Below are 14,759 nucleotides of genomic sequence, written 5' to 3'. Positions count from 1 at the left end.
AAACAAGAATCATTCATCAATGAACATTAACAATGAACAATGAACAATTAACAATGAACAATGAACTAGGATCAATGACCAATGAATATTGAATGATGAACAATGAATAAGGAACAATAATCAATGATCAATGCTACGATGAACAATGAACAATACACAATAAGCAATAAACATTGAATAAAGAACAATAAAGAATAAACAATGTACAATGAGCATTGAATAATGAACAATGAATAGGGAATAATGAACATAGATCAAAGATAATTGAACAATGAACAAGGATCAATGAACAATGAACAATGAGCGATGAACAATGAACTATGAACGATGAACAATGAATAATGAACAATGAACGATCAATGATTATCAATGAACAAGGATCGATGATGAATAAATAAAGAATGATGAACAATAAACCAGGATGAATGATAAATGAACAATGAATGATGAACATGAACAAGGATCAATAATCAATGATTAATGAACCAAGAACAATGAAAAATGAATAATTAACAATGAACAATGAACAATAAGCGATGAACATTGAACTATGAACGATGAACAATGAACAATGAACAATGAACGATGAATGATGATCAATGAACAAGGATCAATGATCAATGAATAACGAATGATGAACAATAACCCAGGATCAATGATAAATGAACAATGAATGATGAACAGGAACAAGGATCAATAATTAATGATTAATGAACCATGAACAATGAAAAATGAAAAATTAACATTGAACAATGAATTAATGAAAATAGAATAATGAACAATGAATTATGAATAATGAACAACAATCAAAGATCAATGAACAATGAATAAGGATCAATCAACAATAAATAATGAGTAATGAACAATGAACTATTAACGATGAACAATGAAAATTGAAAAATGAACAATGAATGATGAACATTGAACAAGGATCAATGATCAATGAACAATGTACGATGGACAATGAACAAGAATGAATGAATAATCAACGATGAACAATGAACAAGGATAATTGATCAATGTATAATGGGTGATTATCAATGAACAATGATCAATGATCAATAAAAAATGAACACTTATCAATGACAAATGAAAAATGGATGATGTACAATGAAAGAGGAATAATAATAAATGATCAATGCTACTATAAACGATCAACAATAAACACTAAAAAATGAACAATAAATAGTGAACAATGAAAAATGAACAAAGAACAAAGAATAGTGAATGATGAACAATGAACAATGATCAATGAACAAAGAAAAGTGAATGATGAACAATGAATAATGATCAATGATCAATGAAAAATGAATGATGAACAATAAACAAGGATCAATGATCAATGAACTTTGAACGATGAATGTTGAACAATGAAAATGGATCAACGATCAATGAACAATAAATTATGAACAATTAATAAGGATAAAAGATCAATGAATAATAATAAATGAATGATAAATCATAAAAATAAAAAATATCTAATGAAACATGAACAATAAACAAGGAACAATGAACGATGAATGATGAACAATGAACAAGTATCAATGATCAATGAACAATGAATGATGAACGATAAACAAGGATCATTGATGAATGAACAATGAACGATGAACAATAAACCATGAATAACGAACAATAAACGATGAATAATGAAAAATGAACAATGATCAACGAACAATGAACGATGAACAATGAACAATGAACAATGAACGATGAATGATGAACAATGAACAAGGATGAATGATCAATGAACAATGAAAGATGAAAAATAAACAAGGATCAATGATCAATGAATGATGAACAATGAGCAAGGATCAATAATCGATGAACAATGAACAAGGATCAATGATCAACGAAAAATGAACGATGAACAATGAAGAAGGATAGTTGATAAATGAATAATGAACAATTAACAACGGAACATTAAACAACGAATAATAAACAACGAGGAATGAACAAGGATCAATGATCTATTAACAATGAATGTTGAACTATGAACAAGGCTAAATTATCAATGAACAATGAAAGATGAACAATTAATAAGAATCATTAATCAATGATCAATGAACAATAACAATGAATAATGAACAATGAACAATTAGCGATGAACAATGAACAATGAATGATGAACAATGAACAATGAATAAGGTTCATTGATCAATTAAAAATTATTGATGAACAATGAACAAGGATTAATGATCAATAAACAATGAACAAAGATATTTGATCAATGAATAATGAGCGATGAACAATGAATGATGAATAATGAACAAGGATCAATGATCAATGAAAAATTAACGATGAACAATGAAGAAGGATAGTTGATAAATGAATAATGAACAAAAGAACATTGAACAACGAATGATAAACAACGAGGAATGAACATTGATCAATGATCTATTAATAATAAATGGATAACTATGAACAAGGATAAATTATCAATGAAGAATGAATGATGAACAATGAACAAGAATGATTAATCAATGATCAATGAACAATAAAAACCAACAATGAACAATGAACAATTAGCGATGAACAATGATTAATGAACAATGAACAAGGAACAAGGATCATTGGTCAATTAACAATGATGGATGAACAATGAACAATTATCAATGATCAATAAACAATGAACAAAGATATTTGATCAATGAATAATGAGCGATGAACAATGAATAATGAACAATGAACAAGGATCAATAATAAATGAAAATTAAACGATGAACAATTAAAAAGGATAGTTGATAAATAAAGAAAGAACATTGGAACATTAAACAATGAATGATGAACAACGAGCAATGAACAAAGATCAATGATCAATGAACAATGAATGATGAACTATGAACAAGGATCCATTATCAATGAACAATGAATGATGAACAATGAATAAGGATCAATAATCAATAATCAATGAACAATGAACAATAAACAATGAATAATGAACAATGAATAATGACTTATGAAAGATGATCAAGGATCAATAATCAATGATCAATGAACAATGAACGATGAACGATGAACAATGAATGATGAACAATGAACAAGGATCAATGATCAATAAGCAATGAAAGATGAATGATGAAAAATGAACAAGGAACAATAATCAATGATCAATGCTACGATGAATAATGAACAATGAACAATTAGTGATGAACAGTGAACAATGAACAATGAACAATAAACAATGCATAATGAACATTGAATAATGAACAATGATTGAAGAATAATGAACATGGATCAATGATAATTGAACAATGTACAAGGATCAATGAAGAATAAACAATGAGCGATGAACAATGAATTATGAACAATGAACAATGAATAATGAACAATGAACGATGAATGATGAACAAGGAACAAGGATCAATCATCAATGAATAATGAATAATGAACAATAAACCAGGATCAATGATCATTGAATAATGAATGATGAACAATGAACAAGGATCAATAATCAACGATTAATGAACCATAAACAATGAAAAATGAATAATTAACAATGAACAATGAACAATGAAAATAGAATAATGAAAAATGAATAATGAATAATGAACAACAATCAAAGATCAATGAGCAATGAACAAGGATAAATGAACAATGAACAATGAGCAATGAAAAATTAACTATTAACGATGAATGATGAACATTGTAAAATGAACAATGAATGATGAACAATGAACAAGGATCAATGATTAATGAACAAGGAAAGATGAATGATTAATAATGAACAGGGAACAATAATCAATGATCAATGCTACGATGAACAATGAACAACACATAATAAGCAATGAACAATGAATAAAGAACAATAAAAAATAAACAATGTACAATGAACATTGAATAATGAACAATGTATGATGAATAATGAACATGGATCAATGATAATTGAAAAATGAACAAGGATCAATGAACAATGAACAATGATCGATGAATAATGAACTATGAACGATGAACGATGAACAATGAACAATGAACAATGAACAACGATCAAAGATCAATGAATATTGAATGATGAACAATGAAAAAGGATCAATATTAAATGATTAATGAAGCATGAACAATAAAAAAATAAATAATTAACAATGAATAATGAACAATGAAAATAAAATAATGAACAATGAATTATGAATAATGAACAACAATCAAAGATAAATGAGCAATGAACAAGGATCAATGAACAATGAACAATGGGCAATGAAAAATGAACTTTTAACGATGAATGATGAACATTGAAAAATGAACAATGAATGATGAACAATGAACAAGGATCAAAGATCAATTAACAATGAATGATGAACGATAACAAAGTATCAATGATCAATGAACTTTGAACGATTAAATATGAACAATGAACGATGAATGTTGAACAATGAAAATGGATCAACAATCAATGAACAATAAATGATGAACAATTAATAAGGATCAATGATCAATGAATAATAAAAAATGAATGATAAATCATGAGAAATAAACAATATCTAATTAAACGTGAACAATAAACAATGAACAATGAACGATGAATGATGAATAGTGAAGTAGTATCAATGATCAATGAACAATGAATGATGAACTATAAACAAGGCTCATTGATCAATGAAAAATGAATGATGAACAATCAACAAGGATCAATAATTATTGATCAATGAACGATGAACAATAAACCATGAATAATCACTACTAGAATAAAGGGAAAAGAGAACCCCTCAAATATGCCTAAGAGAACTCCTCAGGAGCGTTCTCCTTGTCACTGTTCTCTTAGTCTAAGAGAACGCCCCTTTTTTAGTGTTTCTTAAGTAAAATAAAAGAGAACATGTGGAACAAATAGGCGTTCTCTTTTCTTCACATTAAAGAGAACTTGCACCTTATGGAGGTGTTCTCTTTGCTACTTGTAAAAAAATCTACAACCCCACCAAAGAGAACACCTGCTTTAGGGAGGTATTCTCTTTTCCCTTACCAAAGAAAACTAGCAATTACTGGAGGTGTTCTCTTTGCCCCTGCCAATAACTACTAATAAAAGAGCCGTACAATTGCGATTTCCTTTATTTTTAAACCACCATTTATATAACAAAAGACCTATATTAATAAATAAAAATACCAATTCGATATAATTTGTACTAATCCATATATACCATTAAATATACGCGTTCATATAATTATAAACCATTTCATCATATAATTAGACTAGAATTCAACTATACAATTATCTTATTCCAAAAGTCAAATGTCATCAAAATTCTTCATGAATTCTAATCTTTAATAATTTCCATCGATATGATCTTATAACACATCATCCAAATCTTCTGCTTCCTTCTCCAATTTTTGTTGCCTATGTTTGACAACGTAAGAAATCCATAAATCTCAAACATGATCAATGCTCTCCTGAGAATAAGTTGAAGGAGCCCTAGGGGAAAACTGCAAGACATTAATAATACATTAAAATTTTACTAAACCAACTTATTGCAACAATATGTGTCAAATAACAAAAATTTGAGCAAAAATTGCGGCAGAGTCTCCTTTGTATATAGGACAACCCCCAAATTGGAAAACAATGAAAATACATCATAACCTGTCTCAATAACTAATCAAATAATATATTCCCAAAAAAATCAACTGCCCATAAATAAAATATGTCAAACAAATGTCAACTTTGAATCACACTCTCCCAATCTATAATACTTCTATCAGGGGTGATTTAGAGGCTTGTATGCAGCTAACTAACTCTACTTTTGGTAACCATCTTGCTGCTAGAAACATCACAACAACATGTAACCATAAGACCTGTAAATTGCAGCCAAGAAAGAGAAGGTGAACATTGATGCCGAAAATCCAATCCATCAATATTATATCCAAATGTCATTGTGTTTCAATACCAATATCATAATGTTTGATATAAATTTTTGACGAATACTTACCTCCTCCAAAATCAATTGTTTCCTACTTTCACTAGTCTCAAGCATATAACGGCATACATAATATCCACAGTATTTGGCGTCTTGAGGTTGGCGAGGACACTATTACAAGAAATCAAAACAAACGACGAAAAAATAATTAGAACACAGAATTTGTCATAAATTTAGAACATGTTTAAACAATAAAAAAAATTACTATAAAAGAACCTTACTTTTAGTTTGTTCCAACCAACTTTAGGATTCTTTTTAATCTCTTTTGAGATCCTTTCGATGGACCATGCTAAATTTCACAAGCCCCCTAGTCATTTACATATAAAATGATTAAATAGATAGAACCTAAATAATATATCAAAGTAAAACCATTTACGATGCAATAGTATAGTACTTACTCATAAATAATTTTACGAGCATTTTCACGCACTTTATTTTCCACACTAGCAGGATCTAACCAATAAACCAATCCCTTCCATGGACTAATAATTGCTAACATCCAATGCCGACTACACAAAGATAGCATTCATACATGCAAATCAATATCACTAAAGGGGATTCTTTTGATGAAAAAAAAACATTATTATAATAATATAAGACAATCACAACAAAAATTTTGTCACTTACTTGTCGTAATAAGGTGCCATGAATAATTGGTTTTTGTTCTTAGCATTATTACATGCGAAATGCTAGCCAAGTAGTTAGATCGATCCTCTTCTTTCTCTATTGATGATAATGGAGAAAGCATATTAGCATCACAAAAATCATACATTCCGAAGATACCTTCTTCTTGACATGATTCACTCAAATACCTTGCAAATCATAAGAAAAATAAATTAATAAATAAATTATAACTTTAAAAATAAAAAAGAAAAAAAATGGAGTTTTAAGTTACTGACTTCATAAAAATTGAAAGGTGCGCTACTCCTACTTCTTGTTGATAACACCAATCAAGCATGTCTATGTAATCAATGTCAACAGTATGCTTATTGCGGAACACAAAGTGTGGTATTTCTATAGTGATTTGTTCTTCACTTTTTCTCATTGCTAAATCTTCAAACTTAAAACTTTTTACCATGTTTGTGGTCAGCTTGGCACGATCTTTATCAGTGATTTGGTACTTCTGATTTGATGATGAAATTGATGAAGGTGATTTCGGAGATGGTGAGATGAGTTTGTTTCCATCATCTTGCTATGCAGATGCGTCCTTAGTTTGAAAATAGGATGAAGGTGAATTTTGAGATGCTGAGATGGAATTGTTTGCATCTTGCTTCTGTGCATCCTTAATTTGAAAACAAGGAGATAATAACAATTAGTTTGCAAAACATAATATGAATTATGTCTACAAACTTATACCATGCTACTAAGGAGTACTTACACTGGGAAATGGGAAAATGAAGTGACACGGCCAAGGAATAAAAGATTTCTAAGCTTGACAAACTAGTGTCATTTCCGCATTAGGATATGGCAAAAGTGCTCTAGGCTTGATATCCGTCTGAATATTGACTCGATAACGACCACTTGGCATAGGGGCCCCATGATTCTTCACAATTTCTGTTGCTTTCGTTATATAAACCTGTACCATGGCAACAATATCTATCCCTTTATCTCCCTCTAGCCCCAAGTAACAATCATTCCATCCCTATTCATCATGAAACATTTATAATCATATAAAATTAGTAGTTTAAAATTATTAAAAATTTAATCTATCATTATAATACAAAGTAACATATTTATTTAATCTAAGTAAAACTCTCATGATAATGATATAACTCAATAAAAGGAGAAGTTTGAAAATTGTAAGGTGTGGGTTGCGCTTCGGAATCAGGCAATTGAACAGCATATGGTTCACAATCATCAATGTTAGTATGACGATCTTTTATACCTGGTTCATGAACCTATTCCTTTTCAAATCCATGCTCCTCACTATTATCATGCTCTTCATTTGTAATAAATTCTTTCCTTGCTTCATTGTCAACAATGTCACCACCACTACTAGTCACAAGTTCAAATTGCACATCTTGAACTCCTAAACTTGCAAATGGCATAAAACTTGATCCTTTTCCACCATTACCACTTTTTTCTTTTTGTCCAGTAGAATCACTAAGATAGGAATTAGACCCAAAATCCTACCACCACCCATTCCCTGGCCAACACAATCACTAAATGTTTTCATGAAGTCACACAATTGCTCCTGATTCAATTGACAGCACGTCATTATAAAAGACATCATATAATTCTGCTTTTTCTCCATGCCCATCGTTTTTGTGTGTATACAATTGATTACAGAGTGTAATTCTTTAGGTGGTGCTAGTTTGTTGAAGCCAAAGTACTCCTTATTTGTTATGCCTGATCCAACGGCTCTTACACAACCACCATGCTCTTTTTTCGTAATAACTTTTGCTAAAATGTCATTTCTTCCTTCAGCAACTATCTCTCCGTTATTTTGTTGAGCTTCCAATGCTTGCTAACATCAACAAACAAAAATAAAATGCATTGTGAAAAATTGGTGTTGACATAACATTTAGCAAAATTGCAATGGGTTTAGCTCTTACAAATTCCTTAGCAATTGCTAAATCGGATCGATTCTTCAAGGTAATACCTCCGTCTTTCACATGAGAATGAGCTCTTATCCAAGTCTAATGCCTAGGAACTTGATCAAGATGAACCCCTTGTTCATCTAGCTCTTTTTCCTACATTTGGAGAAAATAGTATTAAATAGTTGTTTGATTTCAACAAGTTAAATCAGCTTGTTTTTTTGTGGAAAAAAGTGAGACTTACAAGCTCTTTCTCAAAATGTTGACACCCAAGTCACCCTCCTCGATAGCCAGATGTCTTCAAATTTGCCTTTTTTCTATTAGTTTCGCTCAATTGCTTCGCCAAAAGTATAAATCACTTAATACATATGACTATAAACTTCGTTATCAAATGTATTGAGTAAACTATAGAAATAAAACTAAAGTGGATCGAGTTAATTGTACAAAAAACACTAATCATCATGCATATTATTGTCAAATGCAATTTATCCTAAAGTTACTGTCGTATATTCACTACTTATTCACTAGTTCTTAAAATATCAGAACTAGCTATCCACTTTAGTGTTAATCATCTATTTATTCACTTTACTTACTGACATAAATTCACAAGTTCTGTTATATTGATATATACAAAAGCTAACCTTGAACTCCTTGGATGTACAATACTTGATGAATTTGTCCCAATCTATTTGAAGTATCCACGGATAAGCCTTTGGTGGCTTTTCTCTTATGTTGCCTGTAGATCTATACAACTAATCTTCCTTAATTTAGCTTTCTAAGCTCTCCAACGAGTTTCAACTCGTGACAAATTCCAATTTTTACGATGTTTGAGTACCACAAATCCCTTCTGTAATATTCAAATTTAAAGAACTAATTATAACATGAAAATTGAAGGTTCTAACTGTAATAAAATATTTCAAATAACATTATGAATGTAATTATACTTACAGCTATGAATTCATACACTTCGTCAAGGAGTTGTTCTGGAAGATCAGACCAGTGCTTGTAATTAATATTGACTCTTTCACGAGCAATAATACCTATGTATGAGCAGAAGGTAGTTTTGTGTTCACCACATGGAATTTCAGGTTTCTTAGTCCATTCCAACTTGATTTTCTGGCCTTCATGAATAGCCTTCCCAACCTTTGCAAGTACAGTACGACCCTTGTGATCACCATCATCACTATCACTCTCATCAGTTGTTTCATCATCACGTACTCGCTTAGCAGGTATAGATTTCTTCTTATTTGCCATTAGCCTACACAGAGTAAAACGATTTGATAGAATTCGGGTAAAAAACATTAAGGACTTAAAAATAAAAATAGGTATACCATTGAGTGTATATGTAACCAATAAAATTCTAATTAATAAAACAAACCTCAATCTTCTTAAGTTTTTGATGTATGACGACGCTTTTGGGATTTTCCCTCAATGCTTTTTTCTTCAACCCAAATCCCTTCGTCATGGTCTTCCCGTATAGACCTTGGTGTTATAACCGCAGACATCCTTTTGTCACTTGGGTCCGTCATATAAAACACTTGTTTTACTTGACTTGCTAGTACGAACGGATCTTCCTTATGACCAATTTTGCTTAAATTAACCAATGTACAACCTACATCATCTGTTACAGCGCTCTTGTTGTCAACCCAATTGCACCCAAAAAGAGGAACTGAAAAATCAAAGTAATGCAGCTCTCATATCTCTTCAATTACTCCATAATATTGCATCTTGCTGTAGATTGGGCGTTTGTCTTTAGCACTAGAAAAATGCATAGCTTCAGCTTCAACAGTCACCCCACTATTTTGCATAGTACTGATTTCATCTTGGGATCTAGTGTAGAATGTGCAGCCATTAATAACATATGCTGCATAAAAGGAGGAATTGAAATGTGGTCCATATGCTAAACTCTTGAGTCGATTGGAAATAGAGTTTAAGGAATCCTTGAGTTCATTCATCACTTGATCTTTAAACCATTTAGAAAATGTTTTATTATGCTCAATGGTTAAAGCCTTTTCAGCTACCTTACGTCGATTCTTTCTCAAGTGAGCCATGTGTTTTCCAATATATGGTACCACTTCATCTTCATTATGGAGAATATATGTATGTGCCATATGCAGTTTATCAGGAGACATATCGAGTTGTGTCATACCTATAGTCTCTTTCCCATCAAGTCATCCACAATGTCGAGACTCAGGAATCCCGACCATCTTCACATTCTTCAAATATTTGTTGCAATATGCCATCACATCATCATAAAGATGTCGCTCGGCAATGCATGCTTTAGGTCGATAAGCATTCTTTACATATCCCATGTATGTTTTCATTTGTCTTTCAAAAGCCCACTGATTTCTTAAATACACTTGACCACAAAGTTTTATCTCCATAACTAAGTGAACAGTTAGATGAACCATAACATCAAAGAAAGATGGAGGAAAGTACATTTGTAATTGGCAAAGAATAATGACAATCTCCTTCTCCCAAATATCCAAGTCAGTAAGATCAATTACCTTATTGTATATAAAATTGAAAAAAGAACAAAGCCTAATGATCGCATAACGAACTTTTTTAGGTAAAATAGAACGAATGGCCACTGGTAAAAGATGTTGCATCAAAACATGACAATTATGAGACATAAGACCCACAAGCATCAAATTTTCCATTGACACAAGGTTACGAATATTAGAAGAATAACCCTCGGGAACTTTAACTCCGGCCAACTTTCACAAAATTCAATTTTCTCTTTTCTAGATAACGTATGAGCTGCCGGAGGTAGATATTTTCTTTTCTTATTATTCACCTCAACGACATGGAGTTCTTCTCTAATTCCAAGTTCCTTCAAGTCTACTCTAGCTTTAACTCCGTCTTTTGTCTTACCGGGGATGTTCAACAAAGTACCAATTACACTATCACACACATTCTTCTCAATGTGCATCACATCAAGAAAATGCCTCACAAAGAGGAATATCCAATAAGGTAGACGCCATAATATTGAAAACTTCTTGTACCCCTTCGAAGGAATTGCATCTTTGTGTTCCTTTTTCTTACCAAATGTAATTTGGATGTCTTTCACCTTTTCAAACACTTGTTCACCAATCAAGATCTTTGGACGTTTCTCAAATACTTGTTCTCCATTAAAAACCTTTTTTTGCTTACGATAAGGATGATCTTTTGGAAGGTAGTGACAATATTCCATAAAAACCATTTTACCAGATGTTGATAACCACTTCCCTTCGGTACCATCCTCACATATAGGGCAAGTTGTTTTTCCTTTTGACCGTATATCCTGAGAGATTGCCATAAGCTGGATAATCTTTAATGTTAGTGAACAATAATGCCCGCAAATTGAAATTTTTATTTCGATGTGCATCATAAACGTCTACACCTTTTTCCCACAACAATATCAAATCCTCAACTAGAGGAGTTAGGTAAACATCGATGTCATTTCCTGGTTGCTTTGGCCCAGAAATTATCATTGACAACATCATTTACTTTCCTTTCATGCACAACTCAGGAGGTAAGTTGTAAGTCACTAAAATTACCGGCCAAGTACTATGGGTGCTGCTTAGAGAGCCAAACGGATTCATACCATCAGTAGACAAGGCTAGGCGTAGGTTACGTTCTTCTTTCTTAAAGTTCTTAAATTTATCATCAATTAACCTCCATTGAGGGGAGTCGGCTGGGTGCCTAAGTTTCCCATCATCAAGTCGACCATTCTTATGCCATGTCAAATTTTTAGCATCCTCTGCATTTGAGAATAGTGTTTTAAATCTTGGCATGATTGGAAAGTACCATAAAACCTTAGCTGGCACTCCTTCCTTTTTCTTGTACCGTGAGGCATTGCATACCGGGCAAGTCTTCAACGATTCATGCTCATTTCTAAATAATATGCAATCTTTAGGACAAGCATGTATTTTTTCATATTGCAAACCCATTTTGCATAATATTGTTTTCGCCTCATAAGTTCCCTTAGGAAGGACATTATCATCAAGAAGTAACTCTTTCAAAAATTCAAGTAGTTGAGTAAAACTCTTATCACTTCAACCATTTCTTGCTTTCATATTATATACCCTAAGTACACTAGATAGTTTTTAATGCTTACCGCCAGCATACAGGGGTGTTTCAGAATCATGAACCAAACTCTCAAATATTTCTGGTTTTTCAGGAGCACTACTAGCAGCTTCATGTAACAGGTCATCTAGTCTATCACCCTCATCCATATAATCTTCTGGCACATCATGTCTAGTACTACTACTTGTTGAAGATATTTCCTTTTGTTCACCATGACATATCCAACGGGTATATGTTCTATCAAATGCCCATTTATTTAATTGTTTGAGAATTTCATCAACTCTATGATGCATTAAGTTATGACACATATAACACGGACAGGGTAATTTAGAACCCAATTGACTATTCTTAACAGCAAAGTTTACAAATTGTGTAACACCCGCTAGATATTTAGGGTCACCCGGCTTTGTTGTTGATATCCAACTACGATCCATTTCTATGCAGCAAAAAATTAAACACAATGTAAAGGAAAAGAAAAATATTCCATGATTATCTCATGCATTCATATAAACTACAAGAAGAATTAATTAACAAAGAAAAGGCATATGACTACTTTGTTATCATGTCGGTCATTAGCTAGGCAATACTAGCTGCTAAGTTATGGCATGTTATAATTAGGCTAGAACAAACAATTCAATAAATAAACTTGAACAATTCATATTGTACAGATTGAAAAAACAATTGATATAAATAACCGATGCCAGAATTCTTGCTTTGAATTGAACAATTCATGGACAATTAAAGAATCTTACCTCAAGAAAGTTGACAATCGACACTACAAGAAAAGTCGTTTTTAACAACAAAAAAAGTAGTTGCCAAAACCAGAGTTCGTGAATTTGTAACAAAAACTCCCTATTTCCATGACAATGAAGGAAAGTGTAAACAAAATATACATATTTAATAACCACGCAAGTAGAAAAGGACATAAGTACAAGAACAAGCTACAATGATACATGCCCACATCGTATCTACACATAAGTACAAGTACAAGGTTATCATCATCTTTGCTATTCAGTTTCACGGATTAGATTTTGAGGCAAACAATACCAGAGGAAAACCTAATTGAAAACTGTATTCTATTCCACTGCCATTCAACAATCCAAATCCTAATTAATATGATATGAAATTAAGGTAGCACAATTCAATTAGGACATTAGAGACTGAAATGTTCAGCAAACAAAAAGCAATAAAAATGGAGCAAGCAATGAAGTTATCAGTAAACCATACCGCAGAACAACAAGAATGATTCCATCACAAACACAAGACCATTAAAGGCCCTAAACAAATAAAATCTCATTTGAGTTAAACACAGACCCTAAACATAAACCCTAACAGTTTTTCCAATCAAATTACTCTCAAAATGATCTAAATTGCATAAATTTCACAAAATCAATCACATAAATTTCACAAAGATTACCAGTTGTGGGTTTAATCTATAACCCAAAAATTGAAAGGATAAAAACAACCTAGAAATCAAAGAACAAGAAAAAGAAAAAGAAACAAGAACATGAACAAGAACAAGAACAACCCATAAATTGAAAAACTATTGCTTTACAATCGTGAACCCAGAAATTCAAAGAAAAAACAAAAAGCAAAAAAAAATTACCAGCCGTGGATATGATCGCTACGGCGTGGCGGTAAGAGTCCCGGTGTGTAGAAGGCGGCAGAAGCTCCAGTGTGCAGAAGGCGGCAGAAGCTCCGGTGTGCAGAAGGAATGCGGTTTTACCAACCGTGCGTGGGTTTGTGAGTTAAATAGATATTCACTTTGTTTGAGAGGGAATGGGATTTAGGGCTGATTTGAGAGGGAAATGAAAAAAGAAATATGCGCGTTTTAAGACAAAGGGATCGGAATCGTTTCTAAAAATTATTAGTTAGAGATTTGCAACGACTTTGTTATATCTGTATATTAATTATTTTTTGCAATGATATATATAGTTACGAATTATTTATTTAATTTTAACAATTAAATTTTTCGTTGCAAAAAATAAAGTTATATCGAAAAATTATTTTAAGTGGTGGGGAAGTTAATTTTTTTCTTGTGGCAACGATTATTTAGCAGTAACAACAAATTTCGCAACAACTTGTATTTTTTGCAACGGAAAATATATAGTCGTTACTAAAACTTATTGCTAAAAATGCTTTTTCTTGTATTGATCGCCGATTTGATAATGATTATATCGCTTACAACGAACCCTAGATCGAGAAGTCAATGGTGTTCGTGAGTATAATCGCGTCGAACTACTGACATTTGTTG

At 31.8% G+C, this 14,759-nt stretch overlaps 1 long non-coding RNA gene across 4 annotated transcripts; it reads right to left on the bottom strand.

The window, feature by feature from the left end:
* Positions 1–5,146: 5,146 nt before the first annotated feature.
* Positions 5,147–14,255, bottom strand: LOC130797189 (uncharacterized). Of its 4 annotated transcripts, none has more exons than XR_009038797.1 (10): positions 9,386–14,255; positions 9,079–9,284; positions 8,682–8,774; positions 8,456–8,593; positions 7,279–8,367; positions 6,800–7,182; positions 6,299–6,712; positions 6,122–6,207; positions 5,913–6,011; positions 5,147–5,412 (listed from the first exon to the last, which is right to left on the bottom strand). It is a non-coding gene; the product is annotated as an uncharacterized LOC130797189 (long non-coding RNA). The 4 variants fall into 4 exon arrangements; XR_009038798.1 differs by having other exon boundaries at positions 6,299–7,182; positions 9,386–9,695; positions 9,816–14,255; XR_009038799.1 differs by having other exon boundaries at positions 6,299–7,182; positions 9,386–9,695; positions 14,112–14,255.
* Between the last annotated feature and the right edge of the window lie 504 nt (positions 14,256–14,759).

Source organism: Amaranthus tricolor, chromosome 12 (genome assembly GCF_026212465.1).
Source record: "Amaranthus tricolor cultivar Red isolate AtriRed21 chromosome 12, ASM2621246v1, whole genome shotgun sequence".
NCBI lineage: Eukaryota > Viridiplantae > Streptophyta > Magnoliopsida > Caryophyllales > Amaranthaceae > Amaranthus > Amaranthus tricolor.
The sequence above is the reverse complement of the archived record's forward strand: the minus strand, read 5'-3'. Positions and strand labels throughout refer to the sequence as shown.